At 39.6% G+C, this 14,354-nt stretch overlaps 1 long non-coding RNA gene across 1 annotated transcript; it reads left to right on the forward strand.

The window, feature by feature from the left end:
* Positions 1-12,390: 12,390 nt before the first annotated feature.
* Positions 12,391-13,785, forward strand: LOC142518409 (uncharacterized). Its single transcript, XR_012813545.1, has 3 exons — positions 12,391-12,515; positions 13,042-13,101; positions 13,625-13,785. It is a non-coding gene; the product is annotated as an uncharacterized LOC142518409 (long non-coding RNA).
* The last annotated feature ends 569 nt before the right edge of the window (positions 13,786-14,354 follow it).

A 14,354-nucleotide genomic window follows, 5' to 3' on the forward strand; every position in this document is an offset into this window, starting at 1 on the left:
CACAAAGTCCATGGTAATGTTCTCCCACTTCCACTCGGGAATAGGAAGAGGCTTGAGCAAACCTGCTGGTCTCTGATGCTCGGCCTTCACTAACTGGCAAGTCAGGCACTCGGATACAAAACGCCTGATGTCCTTCTTCATCCCTGGCCACCAATACAATAGCTGCAGATCTTTGTACATCTTCGTACTCCCAGGGTGAATGGAGTACGGGGACGTATGGGCCTCTGATAAGATGTCTGCTCGGATAGAATCACTGCTAGGAACCCATATCCTATCTCGGTATCTCACAATACCGTTGCTGACTGTATACAAGACACTGCCCTTGGCTTCATCTCTCTTCTTCCACTGTGCCAATTGCTCATCTGTGGCCTGACCACTGCGAATATGGTCAATAAGAGAGGACTGGATAGTCAAGGTAGATAAACGAGGAACTCTACCTCGCGGATAAGTCTCAAGATCGAACTTCTGCATCTCAATCTGAAGAGGTTTCTGAATCGTCAAGTGAGCCATCACTGCGACTTTCCTGCTCAAAGCATCCGCAACTACATTAACTTTACCCGGGTGGTAGCTAATGTCACAATCGTAGTCTTTCACAAGCTCCAACCAACGCCTCTGACGCATGTTCAGCTCCTTCTGCGTAAAGAAATACTTGAGGCTTTTGTGGTCGGTAAAGATCTGACACTTCTCTCCATACAGATAGTGCCTCCAAATCTTCAAAGCAAAAACTACGGCCGCTAACTCCAGATCATGGGTAGGGTAATTCTTCTCATGAATTTTCAGCTGTCGAGAAGCATACGCTATCACTCTCCCATGCTGCATCAAAACTGCACTTAAACCAAGCTTCGAAGCATCGGTATAAAGGACAAACTCACCAGATCCTGACGGTACAGCCAAAACAGTTGCTGAGATAAGAGCTTGCTTCAAAGTATCGAAGCTCTTCTGACACTCCTCGCTCCACACAAACTTCACATTTTTCTTGGTCAGTGATGTGAGTGGAACGGCAATGGATGAGAATCCCTGAATGAACTTCCTGTAATATCCTGCTAGCCCAAGAAAACTGCGGATCTCTGATGCATTCTGAGGCACAACCCAATCTCTGACTGCTGCAACTTTCGCCGGGTCTACCTTAATGCCACTGCTAGAAACAATGTGGCCCAAGAACGCCACCTTCTCTAACCAGAATTTGCACTTACTGAACTTTGCGAATAGTTTATGTTTCTGCAATGTCTGCAACACTGTGGTCAGATGCTTGCTGTGCTCCTCCCGACTCTTGGAGTAGACGAGAATGTCATCTATGAACACTATCACAAACTGGTCGAGGTACGGCTGAAATACGCGATTCATTAGATCCATGAAGATCGCTGGCGTATTCGTCAGACCGAACGGCATCACTAGGAACTCGTAGTGGCCATAACGAGTCCTGAAAGCTGTCTTCGAGACATCAGCATCTCTCACCCTCAACTGGTGATAACCAGAACGCAGATCTATCTTGGAGAAAATCGAAGCTCCCTGCAACTGGTCAAACAGATCCTCAATCCTCGGCAGTGGGTATTTATTCTTCACTGTAACCCTGTTCAACTCCCTGTAGTCAATGCAAAGCCTCATCGAGCCATCCTTCTTTTTCACAAATAAGACCGGCGCGCCCCATGGAGAAAAGCTCGGGCGAATGAACTCCTTGTCGAGAAGTTCCTGAATCTGCTTCTTAAGCTCTGCCATCTCTGTCGGTGCTAGTCGGTATGGCTCTTTGGATATCGGAGCCGTACCTGGCATAAGCTCAATGGAAAACTCCACCTCTCTCTCGGGTGGCATACCAGAGACGTCTTCGGGGAAAACGTCTAAGAAATCTCTGACAATCGGAACATCTGAGGCTGACTGGCTGGGTTCCTCGGGGACATATAAAAAGGTCGCTAGAAATGCCCGACACCCTCTATGCATGAGTTTCCTAGCCTGAACATAAGGAATAATGCGCGGTAAAGGAAAGTACCTGTCCGGCTCAAATAAGAACTGCTCCATTCCAGGCGGTCGGACAAGAACAGATCTCCTCTGGAAGTCTATCAACACTCTGTTCTTCAATAGCCAGTCCATCCCTAGGATGATGTCAAATTCCGGCATCGGTAGCACAATCAGATCAGCATAAACAAGATTACCGTGCAGCTCAAGGTCTATATCTCGGATAACATTGGTGGCTTCCATCTCCTCGCCTGAAGGCAACACTACTGAAAAGGCTGTATCTAGCCCAATGGTCTGGATCTTGAGAAAGTTTGCAAAGACCTCCGAAATAAATGAGTGAGTGGCCCCTGAATCTATCAAGGCCTTGGTAGCGGAACCAGATATAAAAATTCTCCCTGAAAGAGCGGAGCTCTAAGTTGAATCCCACTACAAGATCTAAACTTATAGACATGCAAAGGTCAAGGTTCCTCTAGCTTAATTCCTCTGAAATAAATCTGAGTAGAGCATGCAATCCTATAACAGTTCTAAGTTCAAAAATCTAAATCCTGATTCCCAAAATTCTGAAATTCGAAGAATAACTTAAAGTTTAAAGGTACCTGTCAACAACATAGTCTCCGGGTTGGTTTCCGCGGCATGGAGAGCAAAAACTCTGCCTTGGGTAGGCAGATTCCTCTGAGGGCACTGCAGCAACATGTGGTCTGGACTGCCACACTTAAAACACTTTCCTGAGCCAGCCATACATGCTCCAGGATGGCGACGTGAGCACCTGGGACAAACTGGGTGCTCCTGAGTCCTCGGGGCTAGGGCGTCCCCGCTGCTGCTGCTGCTGGCCTCGGTTCCTGGGTGGTCCATGAAAAGGCCTCTTATTCCGCTGCTGATGCTGATGAGGAGGAGGGCGGTGCGGTGCCTGGACTGGGCGCTTGCCCTGGCGATCCCTCTCGATATCCCGCAGATCCTGCTCTGCGGCTAAGGCCTTGGAAACGGCAATCTCATAAGTAGCAGGGTCAGATAACCTAACATCCCGGCGCAAGATCGGCCGTAAACCCACCAGGAAGTGCATCAGCTTGGCTCTGGCATCATTCGCGATCAGGGGCACAAAGTGACAGCCCCTCTCGAACTTACGGATGAACTCCGTAACCGTCATATCCCCCTGTCTCAGGCTCATGAACTCGGTGGTCAGCCTGGTGCGAACCTCCTCAGCAAAATACTTGGAGTAGAAAACCTCCGTAAAGCGGGTCCAAGAAAGTGTAGCCAAGGTCAGGGCTACCGAAGCTCCTTCCCACCATAAGCGGGCGTCTCCAGTGAACAGGTAGGTGGCACACCGGACTCGGTCTGCGTCTCCCAAGTCCATGAACTCGAAGATAACCTCGAGGGATTTGATCCATCCCTCGGCAACCATGGGGTCAGATGCCCCAGAGAATTCCTTCGGGCGCATCTTCATGAATCGCTCATACACAGCCTCGGGCCCTGTCGGCCTGGCTGCGGCTGCGGCTACGGCTGCGGCATTGCCCCCCGCAAACTGTGCGAAGAACTGTGCCATCCAGCCTAACATCTAGGCACTCATGCCCGGTGGGGGCGGTGGAGGAGGTGGTAGGTCTCCCTCCGGTCTATGCTCCTCTCTGTCCTCTCGGCGAGGCTCCACCTCTCTGTTGCGCTCTAAAATGCGTCTAGGGGGCATACTGTTCCAACATAACCCATACGTAACTAACATGCATAATTCCATAATTTATTTTAAATGAACACTGAAATACTGAAAATCTGGAAGCATGCTGACAAAATAATTCATGCTTTAACTAAAATGCTGAACAAAATGATGAACTGAAAAACTTACAGACCAAAGGCGTGGCTTCGTGAGCTTCTCGCGGTCAGTAGTAGTGAAACCCTATACAGAACCTCCGCTCTGATACCAACTGTAAAGGGGGCCTAAAACTCCTTTCTTGAAATTTGCGGAAAATTAAAAATTTTCTTTTTAAAAGAACTTAAATGGCCTCATTCAAAAAATCACTGGGGAATCAAGTTCAATGTTTAAAATAATAGCAGCGGAAGAAAATAAAGTTTTGCCAACAATAACAACTTAAAAATTATCCAACGACTGATAAAAATTGTTTGCGGAATAAAATAACAACTGCTGCACTGAGGTCCTCGGGTGCCACTACTGCCGACCCAAGCTGGCTCACTGGTCCCCGCCCTCGGCCCTGACCTCATCAGTTCCTACAACAATCAAGTCTAGTGAGCCTAAAGACTCAACATGCATATATCACAGGTAACGAGTAAAAATCTGAATTTAAAATATGCATGGGATAAAATATCATGTCCTGAGGCATACTGAAAATAATCTGTACTGAGCAATTATAATACGTGCATAACTGAACTGATCATCACAGTAAAAATGTTTGCTCCTTGGAGCCTGTACTGAAATAACTGATAAAATTTTCTGTTGAGATTATGTTTTACGCCTATGGCCACTGCACTAAGCTGAACTGATCGGTAACTGGCTACCGGGGAGGCTGAAACTGAACTGAGCTGGCCGGTCACTGGCGACCGGGTGGTACCATACTGAACTGATCGGTCACTGGCGACCGTATAAAATAACACTCCCACATAGTGAATGAACCACAAGCCATATCGCATAAATCTCAAAAATAATCATTTTCTATTTAATGCACGTAAAATAATTAACTGGCGTAATGAAAATTCCTGTAATTTTACAAACTGGATTGGATTGGATCGTCCCCAGGCTCGCTGCAATCTAACTGTGCCATGAAAGATATGCAATAGCTTAAACATGACCAACTACGCAATTTACGTTCAAAAGATGCGGCTATGACGCCTAATGACTTCGCATTTAATCATGACTCCGAGCCAAACTGAACCTGACACCGAACCGACGTATAGTCATGATTAAAATACGCTGAAAAATCATAAAATAATGCTCCTAAAATGATAGGGTCGAAATCTAGGTGGAATGGAGGCCAAAACACGAAACGCTCTTTCGAGAGTCAATTTGGCACATTGCACCGTAAATTCTCGTACGACCTCGAAAATGATCCGAATGACAAACGGTCAAAAACATGACCTTCCCAATTTAATGAGGCACTGTCCAGTCCAAGGCCATGGGCTAAAAGCCAACCAAGAACTCAAACGAGCCTTCTAAATGACACAGCAACATGCTGTAATTTCCAGCAGCTGCGCAACTACAAGACTTGCGTTGGTTTCGAGACTATCGGCCATTAGGGGCGTGAACCACCGACCAGAGACTCTTACCAACATCCCAAGGAATGATTTGAACCATGGCTAAGGGCCCTAGGCCAGCCACAATCCGCATCACACCAAAACTCAAGCGAAGGGTCCAATCGAGAGCAACGTGCGTGCGTGTGTAGTGTTTATGCTATGATCGATGTCTTGTGTCATTCCAATGGCCATTTGATTGACCATGGCACGATCTAGACATCTGGAGCATGATATGAACCGTGGCTAAGGGCCATAGGCCAACCAAGATCCACACCAAGCAAACACAAACCGAAACCATATGCTGAACAAAGGAAGAAGCCGAATGGGGAAAGGGGCTGTTTTGATGTTTTGATTAAAAACCGAGGGGCCATGGACCAAGCCACCAAAAGGGCAACTTAGTAACGTCTTAGACATGCTAGGGAAGTGATCCAAACATGGCTATAGGCCCTTGGGGCAGCCAAGATCAGATCCTTCCTCCATGACAAGAAACTGAATTTTTCGAACAACATTTCTGCACCTATGGGGACTTGCTGTCATTCTGAATTTCCAGCAAGCATGGCGCTGGTTTGAATGGACCAACATGGTCCTAATGCATCCTACTACATGTATACAAGCCGCCTTGGGAGCCTGGAGTCGATCCAATACCTGAAACTCACAAACCAAAAGAAATCGTGAAGCTTGCCAAGGAAATCGAAAATTCTGCATGTGTGGTTTCAAAATGTTTTGACTTGGATCTCGATTTTTTTCTTGAATAAACATGATCATGTACTGAAAAATAAATGATAATATGACTTGATTGAGGTTTGAAAGAAATCTAGACATGCCTGGTTTCGTTTCGAAAGAAAACGAACGAAACGACGACGACGCGGCACGGAGGAGATGGAGCGCTTCTTGTCTACCTTTCTTGCTCTCGATTTTTCTTGCCTTCCCTCTAGCTAAGACTCACGATTTTTCTACACTGAAAATGGATCTGAATGATGAGGTATTTCGGTGGTGAGGGAGGGGGAGTGATGGTTATGAAGGTGAGGAGAAGGGTGCACAATAATAGGATCATATCAAGACCAAGTCTTCCCAAATTTGAATTTTGAATTATGGTTTGATATCAAATGAGTTGGTGGATGCTTCCAGGAGGTAGTGGCCGATTTTTAGCTTGTTTTCTAGTCTAGGATATGTCCATTAATTAATTAAATTGTGCTCCCAAAAATCCTAGAATTATCCTACAACTTACATGCAAAGAATTGGTCAAAGTTGATGAGTTGGAATGAATTGCTTAATAAATCCAAGGGGCCGAAATCATGCTAATAAAATGAGTGGGAAGTGTTGGTTATCTAGTCAACTAATAATCCTTGAAAGCCTTACTAATCTTTTAAATAATTTAGTGAGATAACCCCTTAATTTAATAACTTAAATGAGTTCATTTCTTAATCACCTCAAATAATTAAATTAAAATCCTCAACTAACTTAAATAATTCCTTAAACTTCTTTTTAACTTAAATGAACTTACTTGCTAGCTAAATTAACTTCTGGAAATATTTCTCGAATCTTAAATTCTATCTCAAAACTCCGACTCCGGTCCGGCCTCACTGAAAATACTGAAATGCTAAAAATCAATCTACTGAACTGACATAATAAATAATTAACTTCAAATAAATGCATCATGCAATGAAGTCAATTAAATTTAAGAAAACCTAGAATTATGCATGGCTTATACGTCTACTGATTTACGGGTTCTACATATGGTGTGATAGATGTTTGAAAGAAAGAATATGACGTGCATTTGCGTATTTAACGCACGATTTTACATTGACAAATCGAAGAACGGCGGAGAGAAGACAATGGCTTGAAATCCTTTGCAACTTTTGAACTTTCCTTGAAAATATGGTGTGTGTGCCGTATGTTGGAGTGTTTTGGTGTGCAATAATTTCTGAAAAGTGGGGCGTGGGTTTGTGTAGGGGTTTGGGGTGAGTTTACATATAATATACTAATTAATTCCTTAATTAAGCTTAAGCCCATTAAGCCCCCAAATTATGCTCACTGCTTGATTGAAATATAAAAATAATTTTGTTTAAATAAGTTTGTGAATTTATTAGCCAGGTTGCCAAAACGTTCGAATTTTTGTTTAAAAATCAACACCGATAAAATTTACGTCCCGGCGTATAAAATCAACTCAAAACCCCTTATTTTTAAAAATAATAAAAAGCATCACCCTTATTTTAAATAATTAAAAACAACTTTTTAATAAAAACATTTTCTATTTTTCAGCCATCGGTTTCCGTTCCTCGATTGCAACTCGAATAACATTTAAAAATACCTTTTAATGCAACCATGTGGAAAAATATATTTTAAACATGCAAATATTCACAACATAAATAATTAATGCTATCAAAACAATCAATTAAAATACAAAAGAATTTAATAATTGCATGTATGTGGTTCGCGTGGACTTCTAAATTTTCGGGGCGTTACAATCTTCCCGTCTTAAATTGAATTTCGTACTTGAAATTCAATTATCCTTGAAAACCCAAAGTTTAGACTTAGTTCTAGTATCCCAAAAATCCACACTTCCGCTGCGCTACTTTGATAAAACTTAAGTTCTAAAATGTCCTTACGTCTCCTTGATCACAATTAAATTTTCCTTCTAAATCCTTATTTGCAATTCGCAACTTAAAAAGACCCAATGACTTAGTGCTATTACTATTATAACCTTGAATTTCAATTTTTCTTAAAATTCCCAATAATAAGATATGGATGACCATACTTATTGTATATTACATTCCTTATTTTATATCCAAAATATTCATCAACTTATCATATTTTACCCTTAAAATGCAAAACGCATCCGCTAACGCTTAGATTTTCCAGCCTAATATCGATTCATCCTTAAAAACTCTTGATTAGCATTCCTTATAATATTATAACCCAATAAATCCCAATGTTCCAAATATTCTTAAATGTCTAAATTCTAAAAATTCTTATCATTTAAACCATTTAATTATTGCTTATTGCTAAACTAGTCCCCAAATTCCGTAACAATTGCAAAACAAATTCTTAATTTCCTCAAAAATCATCCTAAATGGGTCCTTAATTTCAAAAATCCTACGATTAACCCATAAGTTCTTGGCATTCTTAATTTCTTGCTACGAGTTTCTCATAACATAATTTCGATAATTTTAAACTTATTTACCCAAAAATCAATTCTCATAATCAATTTTACCTTTCATCAAAACTTAAAATCTCAATTTATACATTTTTTTACTCCCAAGTCGTTGCAAATCCTTAAATCATTATTCACGTCTAATTCCCAAAAATTAATTCGACTAGTAACCATGGATTATAATATTTTCTTAGAAAATCTACGTGTCCCAAAGCATTCATAATATTCTTGATTAAATTATAGCCCAAAAAGTAAAACGTTCATACTAAAACCCAAAAAGTCAACATAGTCCAATTCCACCACGAAGCCAACATGAATTGAAATCAAATAATTTCTTATTTCATATCGTATCACGTATAAAAATCATGAAGCATATAAATCATAAATTATCATAAAACGATTAAACATGTGACGTGAACATATAATTCATGTACTTATGCAGGTAACATCATAAAATCACATAAAGCATGTAAAACTTACAAGTTTGAGGCTTGACGACTGAGCTTCCTGGTACTGATGGTGGCACAACCCTTTATAGAACCATTGCTCTGATACCAACTGAAACGTCTGCTTAATCGTTTTCTTAAAAAGTACTAGAATTTTTTTTTCTTTTTAAAACCTCACATAGCATCGGCCGAAATGCATACACAAGCATAAAATATTTTTGACATCATTTTAAAATAAATTAACCAACTAACATTTGAAAAGTATAGCCCATACTATAACCTCTCAAAAACCACTCATAAATAAAACGTCGTAAAAATATATTTAACATAACTCAAAATCATAAATCATAACTAGTGCGGAAAACTATCGCCGGTCCTTGGGTTATGTGCACCTCCAGTCCAGTCAGATCAACCATCAAGACCTCCATTAACATATTATCATAATCACCTGAATCAATCACACCTAGTGAGTCTAAAGACTCAACACATCATATCCTTGATAACAAGTAATACGTAATACAGCTAACAAATAACAGTGAAAAATACTTGTACTTAAAATATCGTTTTCATGAAGATGCATAAACTTAAAAAATAACATTTTGGTAAACATTTTCATGATACATAAAACTTTAAATAGAAACATTTTCATAATGATGCATGAACTTTAAACATAAACATTTTCATAAACTTTTGCATAAACATTTTTATACAAACATAAACATATTCGTATTTATATTCGTATTCATATTCGTATCCATATCCATATTCGTATCCATATTCATGTTCGTGTTTGTTGAAGTCAGATCGTGATTGTGACTCATATTCTTGATCGTATTGGGCGATTGATCCATCTAAAGAAACCACAGTACTGGGCGGCGGGGACACCAACGACACTCTCACCGGTCAACTGGGCATTGGCCAACGTATTAACATATTCGTATTCGTATCAACGAAAACACGATCGTCATGCTCCCACTGGGCCCTAACCCTCACGATATTTCCGACATATTTAGTAGTCACAATCCCTTCACGTCCTTCAACATTTCGTATTTCCGTCACTTAATAAAAACATGCATATAATATCATTTTATTTTGAAACTAAGCATGCAACATATCTTTTAAATGTCCAATTTAAATCATAAAATTCATAAACATTTAAAAATCATATTTCCACATATAAAAATTCATAAACATGTTGCATAATCATATTAACATATAAAACAGCAAATAGGCCACTGCCATGACGTTTACTAATTTTCCGATGTAGAAAGACCGTTTTACCCTTGGACGTGACATTTTACGTTTTTGACATTTTCTTGATTTTATTGACTCTAACATGTCCCAAATAATTATTCAAACTTACTAGAATTTTCTCATATTTTTATTTAGCCAAAATCGAAGACTTTTAAATTAATCTTTAAATAAGACGTATTACTGCGTTTTAATCCCGAATTAAATCAAAACTTAATATAAAATTTCCAAATTAAAAACTTATACTTTTAATAATTATTTAAGCTTAAACATAATTTTTCATAATTTTATAAAGCTTAAAACTAGTCGTTTCAATTAACTCGTTAATTAGCGTTTCGTGCAGCAATTAAATCCCGGATGAATCCAAAACTCATTATTTTGACCCCAAATCTTAAATATATCATTTTTAATATTTATTTTACCCTTACAAGTCATGAGCCACACCCGTGGACCCATGGCTCAATTTTTCCTTCTTTAATTTTCGTTTTTGACACACTAACGAACCTACCGAGCCATCTCCCAATTTACTCGAGCCACGCCGAAGCCACCTTGAGCCAAAACCTAGCCAACCCACCTAGGGACCCTACTGACCAAGCCCAACCCATAAAACCAGCCCTGACCGGAAGAAAACACTTCTGGAACTCGACCCCAAGTGCATGCGTGTGTGTGTTTGTAGTGTCCATGTTGAATTGGGTTTCCTAGTTGCCTAGGACTCTTCCAGCCGTCTAACCACTGACCCCTCAGGACCATAACCTTCCCTGGACCATGCCTAAACCAAGCCCAGACCAACCCAGCCCCTGGACCCTGCGCACCAGCCACTGAATCAGAAGACAGCAGCGCGCGACTCCCTCTTCTCCCACGTTACAGGTTTCGCTCGTGCCCTCCTTGAACCAAACTACACCAGCCCCTGTCCCAACCCTGGACCACTTTCTCTAAACCCTAAAGGACCTAGCTTAACCCAGCCCAGGCCCACTGGCCGTGCTCCTTCACCATGCACAAGTTGCTGTACCTGCGCATCTCTCCCATGCTTCTCGGGTGGAGTCCTAGCTTGCTAGGACTCCTCCCAGCCCTCTTAACTCGGGTCCTAGCCCCTGACCCTTCTAGGACCCTAGCCAAGCTCTGGTCCCCACCAAAGCCAAGCCAAGCATCCAAGTTCATAACCCATGACACTCAAACCCCATGCTACCCGATGGCATCCAGCTTGTTCTTATTCACGTTTGCAGCATATTGGGGTAAATTGGGACTCTCTAAAACATGTAAATTCAACCCTCAACCCTATCCTAATCATGGCAGCCCCTTAATATCATATTAAACATGATTTTGGATGAAAATACAAGCTTTAAAATTGACATATGCCAAAAAAAAAAACAAAAATTGTTTCATGTTGCACATGTTTTTCATGCAAATTCAATTAAATAAAATATTATGGTGTGATAGATGTTTGAAAGAAAGAATATGGCGTACCTTTGCGTATTTAACGCACGATTTTACGCTGACAAATCGAAGAACGGCGGAGAGAAGACGATGGCTTGAAATCCTTTGCAACTTTTGAACTTTCCTTGAAAATATGGTGTGTGTGTGTGCCGTATGTTGGAGTGTTTTGGTGTGCAATAATTTCTGAAAAGTGGGGCGTGGGTTTGTGTAGGGGTTTGGGGTTAGTTTACATATAAAATACTAATTAATTCTTTAATTAAGCTTAAGCTCATTAAGCCCCCAAATTAAGCCCACTGCTTGATTAAAATATAAAAATAATTTTTTTTAAATAAGTTTGTAAATTTATTAGTCGGGTTACCAAAACGTTCGAATTTTTGTTGAAAACCAACACCGATAAAATTTATGTCTCAGCGTATAAAATCAACTCAAAACCCCTTATTTTCAAAAATAAGAAAAAGCATCACCCTTATTTTAAATAATTAAAAACAATTATTTAATAAAAACATTTTCTATTTTTTAGTCATCGGTCTCCGTTCCTCGATCACAACTCGAATAACATTTAAAAATACATTTTAATTGTAATGCCTGAAATAAATATCACAAGTCGTTGATTTAGTAATATGAGATTACTAAATAATTAATTAATTTTAAAGAGGAAAATATGAAATATGTTGGCTATATGAAGTCCAAATGATTTGAGATTTAGATATAACGTAGAAAACTCAAAGATATAGAAGTCCCATGTTTTGAGTTTTGAAAAATTTGATTGTTTGTCTGGTTCAAATGAATATACCGGTGTTAAAATGTTAATATGATATATTATATTATATAATATTAAAAAAATAAAAAAAAAATAAATTTGATTTGAGTCTGTGGAATTCATATTTGAATTCCACCAAACTCAATTCACAGAGGATAGAAACGAAGGACACAGGAGAGGAGAGAAAATAGGTTTCAGATTTTCTTTTCGATCTTGCGACTTATCGGTTTATCCAATCGACGAACCGACTTCAGTTCTGGGATCGTTGACACGAGGTCTTCGATTTGAGGTATAAATTTTATATTTTTGGTGATGTTTGAAATTCGTCGATTTCTGGAATAAATCCAATAAATTGTTAAATCATACTGAAATTGAAGATTGTTGAGTAGTGTATGATTTTAACGAAGTAGAGAAGATTATTGTGTTGTTGTTTTGAATTATTCCTAATTTATTATAATTAGGGATTTTTAATCATTTGATTGAGATTGGAGAGTTGTTTGTCAGTTGTTATTAATTCTGATTATATATTCGGAGTTTACGAAGTATAGGCTACACGTTGATATAAAGTTTTCGTAATTTGACGGATGTTGTAAAATAGCCTATTATTTGAAGTTAATTAATTAGGTTGTATTTGACGGTAGTATTGTGAATTAAATACACCAGATTATTAAATTGTTGAATAATACGAATTTATAATCGAGTTTTATATTTTGTTGAATTAATTGTTGTTGGGCTATTTGATGTTATATATTGAGGCTGTTATAACTGTGTTGATACGGTGACAATGATCTGATAATTATTGTTGAATTATTTAGATACATCACAAGCCTCGGGATCAAAGAAATAGCCAGATTTTATATATACTCGATTATCATGTACGTGTTGACGTACGTGCATATGTTGTTATTGTTTAGTATTGATGAATACTATTGTGTTGAACGACGATAAATCACTGGATTTGGGTGATTTGGTATTATATTTGTTGTTTATTATTGTTGATGTTGTTGGTTATCGTTGTTGGGAGACGTCTCGTTGATGTTGTCACGTTGATGTTGTTCGTTCAACGATATTGCTGTCGCCGGTGTTGGGGTGCGACGTATCGTTGATGTTGTTATTCGTTCGACGATATTGCTGTTGCCGGTGTTGGGGTGCGACGTATCGTCGATGTTGTTGTTCATTCGACGATATTGCTATCGCCGGTGTTGGGGTGCGACGTATCGTCGATGTTGTTGCATTGTGATGTTGTTGAGGTTGTTGTTGGGTGATTGTCCAGAAACGGCAAAGGGGGTATTTCTATTATGATTTCAGTTATATTTTATGTTGTTAATATAACTGTTATGTATTACGATGATGATTGTTGTATATGCTCACCCTTTGAGGGCTGTTTCTGTTGGGCAGGTTACAGGACTATGCGTGAGACAGGATAGTGGTGAAGGACTAGGTGTGTCTAGTCAAACAGTCATGTGGTTGATAGTAGATAGAGACAGTATAGCTTATTGTCTTATTTAAGTTGTATGTGTGTATTTATTATACTGTTTCTGCTACACTGACGTAGATAGTGTGGTGATTGCACTACTTTGTCGTATATGCATTATATTATTACGTCGTCGAAAAGAAAAAAATATTATGCATATGACGTCACATGTTGCATTATTACGTGACGAGGTTTGGGGCGCCACAATTGGTGGTATCAGAGCATATGTTGATGTCTGGGATGGTTAGGAGTTGGGTTTGTGATGAGGGAGTTGGATGACGATATTATCTGCGTGTGTCTGTGCATTTGACTTTTTATTGATGATTTTTCGATATGATTCATTGTTCTTTAGTTGCGTGTGCTTTCGTGCGAAAGGTGTGATGATGATTACTGGATTGTAATTGTTAAATGTTATGATTAACAATTTGATTTCCAGTGATGGAAGCTAGAGAACAGGTACATCCACACGAGGAAACAGAAGAGGTTGACAGTGGGTTTGGACAGATGAATCCATTGCCACCTCCTCCTATGGGACAGGCACCTGCAGATCAGCCTTTATTGCCTGGTGAGTTGACTTTGGCACAATTCAGCAGTTATCTTCCGCCGAGATTTGATAGTTCTGAGACTGGTGAGCGAGCCGAAGAGTGGATTGAG

Source organism: Primulina tabacum, chromosome 1 (assembly GCF_025594145.1).
Source record: "Primulina tabacum isolate GXHZ01 chromosome 1, ASM2559414v2, whole genome shotgun sequence".
Classification (NCBI taxonomy): domain Eukaryota; kingdom Viridiplantae; phylum Streptophyta; class Magnoliopsida; order Lamiales; family Gesneriaceae; genus Primulina; species Primulina tabacum.